This window comes from Schistocerca serialis, chromosome 5 (assembly GCF_023864345.2).
Source record: "Schistocerca serialis cubense isolate TAMUIC-IGC-003099 chromosome 5, iqSchSeri2.2, whole genome shotgun sequence".
In the NCBI taxonomy this organism is placed as follows: Eukaryota; Metazoa; Arthropoda; class Insecta; order Orthoptera; family Acrididae; genus Schistocerca; species Schistocerca serialis.
In genome coordinates, this window is record NC_064642.1 from 398,991,241 (window position 1) to 399,005,800 (window position 14,560).

Genomic DNA, 14,560 nt, shown 5'->3' on the forward strand with positions numbered 1-14,560 from the left:
TGGCTGAAAATGATCTCCATGCAGCCGAACATAACAATTTGCAGTCAATTCTCGTTCAGTTGTACCAGAGGACCCACTCCATGTAAACACAGCACACACCATTATGGAGCCATCACCAGCTTGCACAATGTTTGTTGACAACTTGGATCCATGGCTTCGTGGGGTTTGAGTCACACTCGAACCCTAACATCGACTCTTACGAAATTAAATCGGGATTCACGTGACCAAACTACGCTTTACCAGTCGTCTAGGGTCTAATCGATACGGTCACGAGCCCAGGAGAGGCGCTGCAGGCAATCTCATGCTGTTAGCAAAGGCTCTCGCGTCGGTCGTTTGTTGCCATAGCCCATTAACGCCAAATTCCTCCGCACTGTGTTAACGCATACTTTCGTCGTACGTTACACATTGATTTCTGCAGTTATTTTAAGCAATCTTCCTTGTCTGTTAGCATTGCAACACTACGGGAACGCCGCTGCTCTCGGTCGTAAAGTGAAGGCAGTCGGCCATTGCGTTGTCTGTGGTGAGAGAAAAACCCTAAAATTTGACATTCTCGGCACATTCTTGACACTGAGGATATCGGTCGGGAATTCTTAATTCACTACCGATTTCCGAAATGGGATATCCCACCTGTCTAGCTCCAACTACCATTCGGCTTTCAGGGTCTTAATTCCCGTCCGAAACCTTTTCACATGAATAATCTGGGTACAAACGACAGCTCCGCCAATGCACTGCCCTTTTATACCTTCTGTATACGATACTACCATAACCTGTATAAGTGCGTATTGCTACCCCATTACCTTTATCACATCAGTGTAAATGGAGGTAGGGAATATTGTACCGTCCCATGTAGGTCGGTTAGGAGAGCTAAGTGGTCTCGAACGTGGGATAGTCACTGGATGCCATCTGAGTAACAAATTCATGAGGGGAATTTGAACCCTTCTAAAGCTCCACAGGTTGACTGTTGCTGATGTGATTGTGATGTGCAAATAAGAGCAAAAGCGAAGAGCACAACCACAGTTAAACCAAGCCTAAGCAGACCTCATGTACTGTCACACAGTGACCGTCAAGCATCGAGCGGGGGTTGTAAAAAACCGTATGAAATCAGTTGAGGGAATCATCCGTGAGTTTCAAACTGCCACCAGCAGTCCTGATTGTACAATGACTGTGGATAGAGAGTTAAAAATAATGGGGTACAGTTGTTGTGCAGCTATTCATAAGCCACGCACTTAGGAAGTCAATGTTGAGCGATGATTGAGGTGATATAAAGAGCGAAACCATTGAACATAGATTGACTAGAAACGAATGGTTTGAAATGATGAATCGCGCTATATCCTATGGCAATCCGATGGGAGAGTTTGGGTTTGGCGAATGTCTAGAAACGTTACCTGCCAACATGGGTAGTACCAACACTGAAGTACATAGGAGTTGGTCTTCGTGGATAGACTGTGGTATCCCCATTGCGCTTAAGAAAACGCTAAGTGTGGAAGAATATGGACATATTTTACAGCATTGTATACTATATACAGCAGAGGATCGGTTCAGAGACGATGATTGTTTGTATCAGCGTAGCAATGAATCATGTCACAAAGCAGCATATGTGGCACAATGGTTTGATAACAATGACGTTTCTGAAATATACTGGTCTGCCTAGAATCCCGACCTGAACGCAATGGAATATCTTTGGGGTGAGTTAGAAGGTGATTTCGCTCCAGATACGAGCGTCCAACGTCACCAACTTCTCTGGTTTCGGTCCTTGAGAAAGAATGGGTTGCCATATGCACTGGAAGTGTCCCCAGCAGAGTACAGTCCGTAATATAGGCGAAGCTTGTGCACACCCAATATTAATGTCCGGCAATATGTGTCTGGATACTTTTGATCACATGGTATACATCTCTCCATTGCTTGCTGAGAAACCTTCACTTCTGAATTATTTTTGAGTCGTAAGTCCAAGTCTCGCTACCATATGTCAAGGCTATAATTGTTTACTGGTTACAAAATTGTTAAGGCTTTCGCAGCCACTTGTTGACAAATTGTCTGTAGGCTTCTGTATCGGTTCTTCGGCTGACGTTTGTTTGATGAATTTCCTTACGTTCCGCCACTACGAATGGCTTGTCGAAGCTTCACCCTCCAGTGCCTATGGCGGACAGGAGTCTCGCGACCTCAGTTTGTATGTTCCTGGCGCGTCAACTTTCGAGTCCTACTCAATGGTCATTACCGCTGTGATTCTCCACTTGCTACGTGCAACGTTCGTTCGTTGCAGCACGGGAATCCAGCATCATTTCACGATGGTGAAGTTGCCATTTTTATGGTTTTCTATAGCTCGCCTGTATAAGTAGGTTGGTAGCACTACTCCACACCAAGATCTTCCGTGTAAGTGAATGTGAATTTTATTACGTGGTTGGTCTCACACAGCACGTTCTCAGACACATTAGATTTCTCCACGTGTCCCAACCTGCAATGCTGCTTATGTTCCGTAATCCTGATGTTAATTGGTCGTCCAATCATTTCTACGTAGACTCCTCCAAATGCACATGGTATGAGGGATATTCCCGACATTGCAAGTGTGTCCCTTTTCTCCTTTGCCGATCTGAGAGACTCTTTGATCTTTTTTGTCGGTTTATAAATATCTTTACCCATCGTTTGGCAATTTAAGGCCGATTCCGTCTGTCAGTTTGGGAATGTATGGAAGAAAGGCCGTACCTGGCATTTCTTTTTCCGATGTCGCTTCGCCAAGTGTTTTTATGTAACTGGTGGAGTATCCATTGCTCCTCAGAACGCTTTCTTGGTGTTGCTTTTCGCGCATGTACTGTTGCAGCTTATATATTCATCTTGTACACGTAACGAGAGTATTAATCATGCCTGTTTTCTGGATTTGGTGGTGACTTGAAGGTTTGTGCGAGTATTCGTCCGTATGTGTCGGTTTTCAATACACGCTGTGTCGCAGATTTTCAGCATCCCTCGTAAGCAGCACATCTATAAACGGTAGCTGTTGGTCCTTTTCTATCTCCATATTTTATGTTGGCATGAGGCTGTTCAGGTCTCTCAGGAAGCCATCGCACTGTGACTCACCATGGCTCCACACAACGAAGGTAGCTGACATATCTGTTCCACACCTTAGGATTACAAGGTGCAAAGTCCAGTGCCATCGAAATGTCCCATGAAGAAGCTGGTCACAAATGGACGAATAGAACTTCCCATGACGATAGTTTCCAGCTGCTCGTAGACGATGCAATTTCACATGAAACAGCTCGTGGTGAGACATGCATGAAATAGCTTGGCGATGGCTAACGGGATAATGGAATCGATATACTTCAGAGACTCACTGAGTAGCACTTTGATAAACAAAGAAGCTGACCAGGATGTCGTTTGGTCCAAATTTTAGTTACTTCAGCTTCTCTATGAAATGTTTTGTGCTCTTTATGTATGTGTCGGTCTCTCTCACGTATGGCTGAAGCAGAGAAGACAAGTGTTCGTCAGTTTATACTTTGGTGAACCAGGAGGGCCTACAACTGATCTTAACGGAACATTATCCTTATGGATCTTTAGTAATCCTTACAGCCAAGGTGGTAGGCTTCTATGTTGTGCAGATTTCTCTCTACGTCCGCCGAGAGAGAAAATGCCTTGATTAACCGATTCATATTCCGTGTGGTTCGCTGTGTTGGATATGCGTTTAGTTTTAGTTACGTCGTCGGATCTAATAGGTCCCGAATCTTGTGCTCATAATCTGTGGTCTTCATTACGACGGTCACATTTTCCGTACCAGCTGAATACCAGTACTGATTGTAAACTATCCTTTTAAAGCACATGCGAAGGTTAGTTTTGAAAACTCTAATTCAGAAAAAGCAATTAAGGCCATTTTTCTCTTCAGTTTATTTCTGTTTCTGTCTATGTAATTGTTGTCTTTATCTGGTCTAAATAGAAAACTCAGCAACCGAAACTTTGATTTTGTTATTAATTTTTATTATTTTCTTTTTGATATGTTTGTTTTACGTTAGTTTAGTCTTATTATAGTTGATTTACAGTACCACTCTCAAACTGACGATGTTTGTTTCCCACAACTCGTTGACATTTGTTTTTACTAGAGGCAAATAGTTGAAAGCCATTAGCGAAATAAAGATGGTCCAACTATATTTCCATCAATACGTATTTCTTTTATATTTTCCAGTCTAAGGATATGGAAATTGTCTCAAAGAAATTCGTTTGTATAGGCAAATATGCCTGTCTTTACTTCGTTATACGGTTCATGAGAAATTAACGGAATTTGTCATAGTCGCTAAATAACAACGCATATGACACAAAGGGAATGCACACATTAATCCAGTACTATGACGGACAGTTAGCGACTGAGTTGCGTTGGAAGCATCCTTAACGAAGCGTATTTCGCAAAGGAGCCTTCTCTCGTTCGATCAGTTCTTCTGTATGTGCAACATACAGTGCCTATGTAATCGCAACATGGGTTGATAGAAATTGATAAAAGTGTTGGAGAATGCATATTAGGAACTAGGGGGACAGGAGGTGAGAGGGGTGGAAGATGAGGCATTCCTGTGGAGGATTGTTTCCTTTTATCTGTGAATATGTGTAAGATCCATTATATCTTCACCAAATTCAAAGTAGTTTTGTGGTAGGTATGTGTGTGAACAGCTATTGACCAGAGATAATGTTATGCTACAATATAGGAATCGGTAATTATGTAAGTGAAACAACCTTATCCAGAAACTCTGGACTCGCATTCAGGAGGACGACGGTTCAAACCCGCCTCCGGCCATCCTGATTTATGTTTTCTGTGGTTTCCCTAAATCGCTACAGGCAAATGCCGGGATGGTTCCCTTGAAAGGGCACAGTCGACTGACTTCCATCCCCACCCTTTCCTAATCCGATGGGACCGATGACCTCGCTGTTTGGGCCCTCCCCCAAATCAATCAACCAACCAGAAACTCTGCAGTATCAACTATGTAGCATCAGCAGATACTTTTCGAAACTCTTCTAACAGTTCAGTGTTTTATAGAGCTTAATATTGTGCTCCATTGTGGTTGAACAGTACTCACTTTGCTCAATATAACCAGCAGAATCATCTCTGGGTGGACAAGAACTACTCCCTTCTGCTACTCAACCATGTAGTTCCTCCTCTTTTAAGGAACCAAGAAACCCTGCTATAATGAACAATTTTCAGCTTACCATCCACGAAGATATCTATGGACTGAAAACAAATCGACGTCATTCCAGAAACCCACCCATGCAACTGGCCCAACAGCTTGCTGATAATAACTTCAAATGGTGCGATACTTTGACTACGAATGCTCCACTTGAAATGTGACGTCTTATTGGCTGCCTAAGGATGACACTCATGGTCTTTGGATGGAATGAGTACGAGAATATAAACTGCATGTAAACAGGACACGTAGTATGGGCATACAACCTGCCCAAATAGGGTACCAAGTCCAGCCCAAGCTGTGTTTGTGGATCACCGAACCAAACCATCCGGCATATTGTTGAGGAGTGTAATTTTTGAGCCTACGTGGGCGATCCAAACTGCTTGCTGATGGCTACATCATCAAGCATTGCCTGAATAAGGAGACCGTACATTAACATATAACAGCTGTCTTTAATGTGTTATCTGTTTTTGTGTATTCGTGTATTTTTATATATTCTTAACTGTATTTCAAGAGTAGTGTTACACGCTAAATAAATAACAAGAATTCACAGCTGAATCTTGAACGACGTTAGTGCAGCGTGATATTAGTGACCTCTAAGGTAATCTTATGTTCTTTACTCGAGCGTGACTTGTTGCGCGGTTTTACTGACAAACACTCTAAGAAGGAGTAGCAAGCCTGTATCTCTGCTGGACATCTAACACTACGAGACCCTGGCGACCACGAACCGTGACGACGTCGGAAACTCCAAGGCCTGCCACGCAACAAAGGCAGCGCAAGACGAGGGACGATGCGCCATTGATACGAGAGACACGTGACTTTCATAACCTAAACTTGCTCCCTCTGGGTCACTGAGGTGGTCGGCCCAAAGCCGGTACAGTGAAGTGTCGACAGGTAACGATGGCAAATACTTACTGGGGAGCCAAGCAAAACGATGCTATAAATGTGAAGTTTGTGTGCTTGACTAAGTGTTGAACTGTTAAAAGACATCGAAAACACCCTGTAAAAACAACTACATTCACTTGTTTATTTAGGCACATTCACATTTCAAAAAAATGGTTCAAATGGCTCTGATCACTATGGGGCTCAATCAGTCCCCTAGAACTTAGAACTACTTAAACCTAACTAACCTAAGGACATCACACACACCCATGCACAGTCACATTTCAAATTCTAAAGACATTCACATAATGTTTTACAGTCGGGTCTTGAAACATCAGTATTACTCTGAAATCCACATTGTTAGTAGTAAGCAAATAAACATTAGAGATATACACCTCAGAAATTAAGGAACTTATGAATTTATCACAAAAATATCTATCAGAATTATGCTGTTATCTTTATGACAAACAGGTTTCCAGCGTACTTAGCATACACCTTCATAAGATATTCACAGGATAATTGTTTTCATCGGAAAACCCAGTTGTTCCAAAAGTACTATCACAGATTCGCAGTTGACGTATTCATGCTATTTGATATCAGTAAAGAAAGACTCGATAAACTGTGGTTCTATTCAATAACCTACTCGATATTATTAAAATCCTACAGTACGTAAAATCAACAATGTGAAATTGTAGACCTTTCCATAAGCATATAAAACAGAAAACACAGTTTGAATATTTTTAGAAAACCGACTATTATAACGGAAAACATATAGCGCATTAAAGAGTCCTCTATTGGAAAAATTGTCAGCTTTCAGGAACACGATCAGCTGCCTCTATCCAATGATGCTTTCTCAAGTGAAATCCATACAATTAACGAGCTTATAATAAATAATGTTTACGAATCTAACGCCATTGATAGCGTTATCAAAAAGGTAGCTACTAAGAGGATGCTAGGGAAAACTTACGATGGAAAATGTAAGATACTTGAGTTTCACTGCATCCAGATCAGTGGTAATAGGTTCTGAACCAGCGACGTATTAGAGAGAATACTGTCACAAAGATTTAATAAAAATGTCAGATGCAGACAACCTGCAATTAATAAAATCAGGTATAAGTGTGGACGTCTTTAAACTGGACAGAAATGGGTGGGATTTGATATCAAGTATGCAATAAGTAGATGGCAGTACTGAGATATGAAAGGAGTCGGCTCAGCTATAGCTACGTACGTGTATTACACTAAACATGTAGCTGAAAACATTGACTATATTCGCTCACAATACAGCTTACTTAACCTATGCGACTGTATAATATACTTCAGACAACGTATACTAAACCCCATCCATACTCACAATGAGAATTTGGGCAATGAGTACACAAAAAAAACATAAATAGCTTGAGGAAGAACTGCCCTCATTGTACGCTCCGACATCCTTCGTACGGTGAATTCATCTTAAAAACTCAATCGAATTGGGAGAAAAATTGTTTTATGCTTTCCCTTACTTTATGAAAGAGCGTGAACTCTAGTTACGTAAATTTACCAGAAATATTTACTGCCAGGTCACTTGTTACTTATAGCGGAACAAGGTTATTTTCATACTGTTAAAATATTATGACTTAGTGTAATTGAAGAGATTGTCGAAAGAAAGTGCTAACCCTCATTTTAAAGTCTGATCATTTAGTCTGATCACGCCGTCTGTTTTTTTTTTTTATGTTTCACGCGATGCTAGCAAGTAGCTCCATACGCATTGCTATAAAGTTCTTTCTACGTATTGTGTTCACATTCTTGTCTTTGTATTTAAACTACATATAAATTACAATAACTCAGAATGATGCTCCCATGGTTTCTCACTTTCTTCCGTCTGCTCCCTCAATTATTTGAAAATGTATGTCCTAATTATACCTCAGGGTCTGCTCTCTCTTCTCTTAGTTGCGCCACTTTAGTCTATTTAGGCTAAAAGCTATCCGAAAGCCTCTAAAAATCTTTGGTACTACTCAGTTTAAGTCGAATAAGCGTAAAGTTCTAATGCATTGCTTACTAGGCTAACACACAATGCAGTCGCGGCGAATCTTCAGGTATTCCTACAATGGTTTTTCGAATGTAACCCATTTCTACTATAAATCTTAATTGTATTTTAGTTTGTTAAATGAGTAATCAATTACCTTTCAGCGTTTACTGCTGTTGTGTTGATTGGAGCTGTCAAATGAAGTTGGAGATATGTCTTCTTCATGTGTCATGACGAACGAATATAAATCTTATTGTCTAGTTACGAGGTGTGTCGCAGTTTTAGCAGTAACTTGGTATGCCGGAGGGCACGATGTGCCTTAACGCCACGTATTTTCCTCCGCAATGAAGACTCCTCAAGGTGAAGATCAGACTGGGACAAAATAATATGTCAGTTGGAAGACGTTAATTATATGGCCCTCGTGTCCTGCAGGGAGCTGAAACTGAGTTCCTAGACTAACAGGGAAACATTTACAGTTGTAAATAAACGATCTTGGTGAAATTTGGTGAGATATGTACAGAGGTCAAAATAATAAAATAGGTCATTTATTTCTTCATTTTTGCCCAATTTCATTTTTAAAGGGTAAAACGTACCCCGAAAGGTAATTTTGCATACAACAAGTTCCTTATCCTCAGGTGCAGCGCTAAAGACGGTTTTTCCTCACTGATCACCCCCCCCCCCCTTTTTCTTTTTGTAGCTCAAAACATGCTTGTGGCGGCATCAAAATCTGGTAAAATAACGTCTTATCACATTAAAAGATATTTGACGGAAGTTGTGTTTCGCAGTGCAATAGAACAATTGTATTGTTGTTAGATTTTTGGTGGTGGTCAATGTGAAATAATAGTGTTGAGCGTCGTACCTGAGGACAAGGAGCTTGTTCATCTGATGAGCCCTAACGGCTCGACTGGACAGCAACAGTCGTTGGACGTACGTGGTATTCGGTGTTGGAAGACTTTGAGAGAAAATTTTCAGATCCAATTCTGCTGAATAATTATGACGATAATCTTCACTTGACAAACAATATAATCAAGCTGCAGTCAATAGTACATCACTTCTCTTCGCAAAGGTTTTCCATTGTCCTGAAGTATGCCTGAAGCAATTCAGGATATTTAGAGAATTACCCGCCGAAATCTGAGAACCATCCTGAATTTTGTTTTATATTGTTTCGTCCGTCGTATGTATTACGTGAAGAAATTTCGTTCATTTATTGTGTAAGAAATGTAAAAAATAGTTACGTTTTATGCATTTCTTTGCAGATAATCATTTTTGTCACGATTTAGTATCATAATAATGACTTATTTATTATTTTCAATTAACAAAATCCACATTTGCGAAACAGTAATCCAAAAAACAAAAAGTCAAGAATTTAAAACGTACAGTAACAATTTAAACAAAAAACAAAAAACAAAAATAAGTAGGACGAATAATTAGAAAATATTGAAAGTTTACATATTTTAATAGGTCTGTTGAAAATACTCCAACAGCACGTTGTGTACAACTTGTTTTCCAAAAACGGAATTTTAGAAACCAGCTTTATTGCACATAGGTGGAAGCTGTTTTGATTACGTTCTAACGGAACTTTTCATTTTTCAAAATCAGTTAATAGCTGTGAGGCATTTTGGAAGATTTCACTTTATTACAAAAGTTTATTATACAGTTTTCAAGAGCGTTAATTACATTTCAACTTTTATGTGAAACATGTGTTTTTGTATATATGCTTTCGGAGATATTCCCCCTAAACGTAATATGCCACATTACCTTTTGGGGTATGTTTTACCCCTTAAAAGTGAAATTAGACAAAAACGAAAATTTATGTATTGTATTATTTTGATCCCTCTTTGTATGTGCAAAGTTTCATCAAAATCGGTTATTTACGCTTGGGAATGTTCCCTCCTACGTCATACCTGCCCAGCATGTGGATCTTTACTGGAAAGGGAGACGTCTGCTGCTGCAAAAATCTGCCATTCCACGTGCTTGCAGGAGCGTCTCATGCATGAGTGTAAAGGCGGACGCAAGATCACTTCAGTCAGCCACGTTGTGCAGCCAGTTAGTTTAAGTACTTTTCCACAGTTCACAGTCTTCACGCTCGTATCTAGTATTCGTAGTCATCAGGGTCATGCTATAACTTTTTATTCGCTTTGGTATTCCTGATATACCAGCATCCACTGGCTTGCTATCGTTCTTTTATTTTTCAACCAGTCATTTACCTCTGTTTTTCTCGATTGTTTCTAGAATGTTTACTTATTTCTAAAGCGGTTTCAACGTTTAACTTTAATTATAATCACCCTGTCTGTATGAAACAACACCTCTGGTCAGAACGACGTCAAATTGCAACGGAATATTATTGGAGAAGGCGCAAACGTATGGCAGAAGAAAAATGGTTACAAAGAGTAGCAACAGATGGCGCTCTAAGCATCATATTTAATGGTGGTCGACTGCAAATGACAAATGAATCATACAACAATGCCTAAGGTGTACGTTGGACGTTAAAGAAACTGTACTACTGAGTGTACATGGGTGTACAGATGTTAATTGTTAGTTACGTAAGGCCACCCATCACGGCAAGGTCATATCACATCCAATGAGAAAAATCGATTTTTAACTTCCTTGGGGCCAAAAACCACATAAAAAGCATCAAAACCAAATCAGATTATTAATTTCCGTGTGACTGGCGCAAAACATGTTCAATACGCCGTCTACCGTTTTCCGTGACAAGTTGAAATCGAGAAACAGCATGTTCCACAACTGATCGAAGTGTTTGTGGGGTTACGTTCAGAATGTGTTGCGCAATGCGTGCCTTCAGTGCAGCTACGTTTGCAATCGGAACACCGAACACAACGTCTATCAGACAGCCCTACAGCCAGAAGTCACATGAATTAAGATCAGGTGATCGGGACGGCCAGGCTGTAGGAAAAAGGTGGCTGACAATTCTAGCATTTCCGAAACGGCGCTTCAGCAGCTGCTTAACTGGAATTTCAATGTGTGGAGTTGCCCCATCTTGCATTAAAATGATTCCATCCACACATCCACGCTGTTGGAGAGCTGGAATGACGTGGTCACGCAAAAGACACTCATAGCGCTTACCAATGATGGTACAGGTAACAGGACCGGAAGCACCTGTCTCTTAGAAAAAATATGGTCCTACGATAAATGATGCCGCAAACCTCCACCACACAGTGACCATTTCAGGATGAATTGGTACTGGTTGATTTGCGTGTGGATTTTCCGTTTCCCATATTCGACAATTCTGTGTATTGACATATCCTGTCAGATGGAAGTGGGCTTCGCCTGTCCACAAAACTTCCACGGCCAATCATTGTCCACTTTCATGCGAGCAAGAAATTCTAAAGCAAGGGTCTCTAAAGATAGCAGGTCGACAGGATGAAACTCGTGCACATGGGTAATTTTCAATGGTTAGCATAGAAGGATGTTTCTCCGTGCACTACACATTTGCACACCACCACTCGTCTCCTTTTGCATTGCTGTGGCCACTGCCTCCATTGACGTCGAATCACTTCTTTTCCTCCCTCTACCAGATTGCACATCAAAAGAACCCGTCTTTTCAAATTTCCGAATCATTTTCTCCAGACTCGTGGTATTCATCGGACCAACGCCTTTTTTCAAACCCTTCAGTGTCTGGAAGTTCTTCAGAGCGACGTGTGGACAGTCATAATTCCTGTAATACTGCTTTACATGTAGAACGTGATCCTGTATTGAGACAATCATGGCGAACGTCGCAGACGCGAAAGGAGGAAAAGCCGTGTACCCGGCGTGTTTATACCAATTTCAATGGGTCATGCTCATGACAGGTGTTTCCATTTGCGTGTTCTGACACATATAGCGCCATCTATTGATCAATTTTCACGCTATTCTTTTTCTTCTGCCATATGTTTCCCCCCTTCTCCGATAACATTCGGTTGCAATTTGACGTCATTCTGACCAGTGGTGTTATTTCTACAGCGTTTTGAAAGTTTAATTATAAGCACCCTGTACATCGATGAGCCAAAACATTATGACCACCGACTTATAATCGATATAAACCCATCCAAGGCGATAGCAGCGTCGGCTGGCGAGGAATGACTCTAAGCACTATGGGACCTAACATCTGAGGTCATCAATCCCCTAGAGTTAGAACTACTTAAACCTAACAAACCTAATGACATCGCACACGTCCATGCCCGAGGAGGATTCGAACCTGCGACCGTAGCAGCAGCGCTGTTCCAGACTGAAGCGCCTAGAACTGGTCGGCCACAGAGGCCGGCTTGGCGAGGAATGCATGCTAATGAGATACACACACATGCATGTAGTATCACTGAGCATTTTGACAATGTTTAGAACGGGGAAGGCGCGCGATCTGAGTTTGACTGAGAGCGGATTTTGATGGCCCGGAGGCTCTGCACAAGCATTTCGGAGACTCTTCAACACGTGGCGAAACTAAGGTGAAACCACGTCCAGACAACTTTGGGCTGGGCGCCCACCCCTCATTAGAGATGTCGGACGTCATAGGTGCGCAGACTGGTAAAACAGGAAAGGCTGCAAATTTGTGTGTGTAGATGTGGTGCCAACTTCCTCTAGCGACCTACCAAGGCCTCACTGCTTCCATGTCACGACGCGTCACCGCTGTTATCGGCGCCAAAGGTGGACATGCCGGCTATTAGGTAGCTGGTCATAATATTCTCGCTGATTAGCGTATTGATACTGTGCTTTATTTATTTACATGCCGTAAACCCGCTTATATTGACTGTCCCTCTCGTATTTCTGCCCTTCATCAACTCCTACTTATACTCTCTCTCTAGAGCGTTATTGAAATTGGCAAATTGAAAAAGCGTTATCTACAGGGTGTTACAAGAAGGTACGGCCAAACTTTCAGGAAACATTTCTCACACACAAATAAAAAAAGATGTTATATGGACATGTGTCCGGAAACGCTTAATTTCCATGTTAGAGCTCATTTTAGCTTCGTCAGTATATACTGTACTTCCCCGATTCACCGCCACTTGGCCCAATTGAAGGAAGGTAATGTTGACTTCGGTGCTTGTGTTGACATCCGACTCATTGCTCTACAGTACTAGCATCAAGCACATCAGTACGTAGCATCAACAGGTTAGTGTTCATCACGAACGTGGTTTTGCAGTCAGTGCAATGTTTACAAATGCGGAGTTGGCAGATGACCATTTGATGTATGGATTAGCACGGGGCAATAGCCGTGGCGCGGTACGTTTGTATCGAGACAGATTTCCAGAACGAAGGTGTCCCGACAGGAAGACGTTCGAAGCAATTGATCGGCGTCTTAGGGAGCACGGAACATTCCAGCCTATGACTCGCGACTGGGGAAGACCTAGAACGAAGAGGACACCTGCAATGGACGAGGAAATTCTTCGTGAAGTTGACGATAACCCTAATGGCAGCGTCAGAGAAGTTGCTGCTGTAAAAGGGAACGCTGACCACGTCACTGTATGGAGGGTGCTACGGGAGAACCAGTTGTTTCCGTACCATGCACAGCGTGTGCAGGCCCTATCAGCAGCTGATTGGGCTCCACGGGTACACTTCTGCGAATGGATCATCCAACAATGTGTCAATCCTCATTTCAGTGCAAGTGTTCTCTTTACGGATGAGGCTTCATTCTAACGTGATCGAATTGTAAATTTTCACAATAAACATATGTGGGCTGACGAGAATCCGCACGCAATTGTGCAATCACGTTATCAACACAGATTTTCTGTGAACGTTTGGGCAGGCGTTGTTGGTGATGTCTTGATTGGGCCCCATATTCTTCCACCTACGCTCAATGGAGCACGTTATCATGATTTCATACGGGATACTCTACCTGTGCTGCTAGAAAATGTGCCTTTACAAGTACGACACAACATGTGGTTCATGCACGATGGAGCTCCTGCACATTTCAGTCGAAGTGTTCGTACGCTTCTCAACAAAAGATTCGGTGACCGATGGATTGGTAGAGGCGGACCAATTCCATGGCCTCCACGCTCTCCTGACCTCAACCCTCTTGACTTTAATTTATGGGGGCATTTGAAAGCTCTTGTCTACGCAACCCCGGTGCCAAATGTAGAGACTCTTCGTGCTCGTATTGTGGACGACTGTGATACAATACGCCATTCTCCAGGGCTGCATCAGCGCATCAGGAATTCCATGCGACGGAAGGTGGATGCACGTATTCTCGCTAACGGAGGACATTTTGAACATTTCCTGTTACAAAGTGTTTGAAGTCACGCCGGTACGTTCTGTTGCTGTGTGTTTCTATTCAACGATTAATGTGATTTCAAGAGAAGTAATAAAATGAGCTCTAACATGGAAAGTAAGCGTTTCGGGACACATGTCCACATAACATATTTTCTTTCGTTGTGTGTGAGGAATGTTTCCTGAAAGTTTGACCGTACCTTTTTGTAACACCCTGTATAATAAATAGGAAATTCTGCTATTTTCTTGGGGGTACAACAGGCTACATGCAACTTGCATTTGCGGATAATGATACCTGGTTACATCCTAACCAATGTGGTATGAA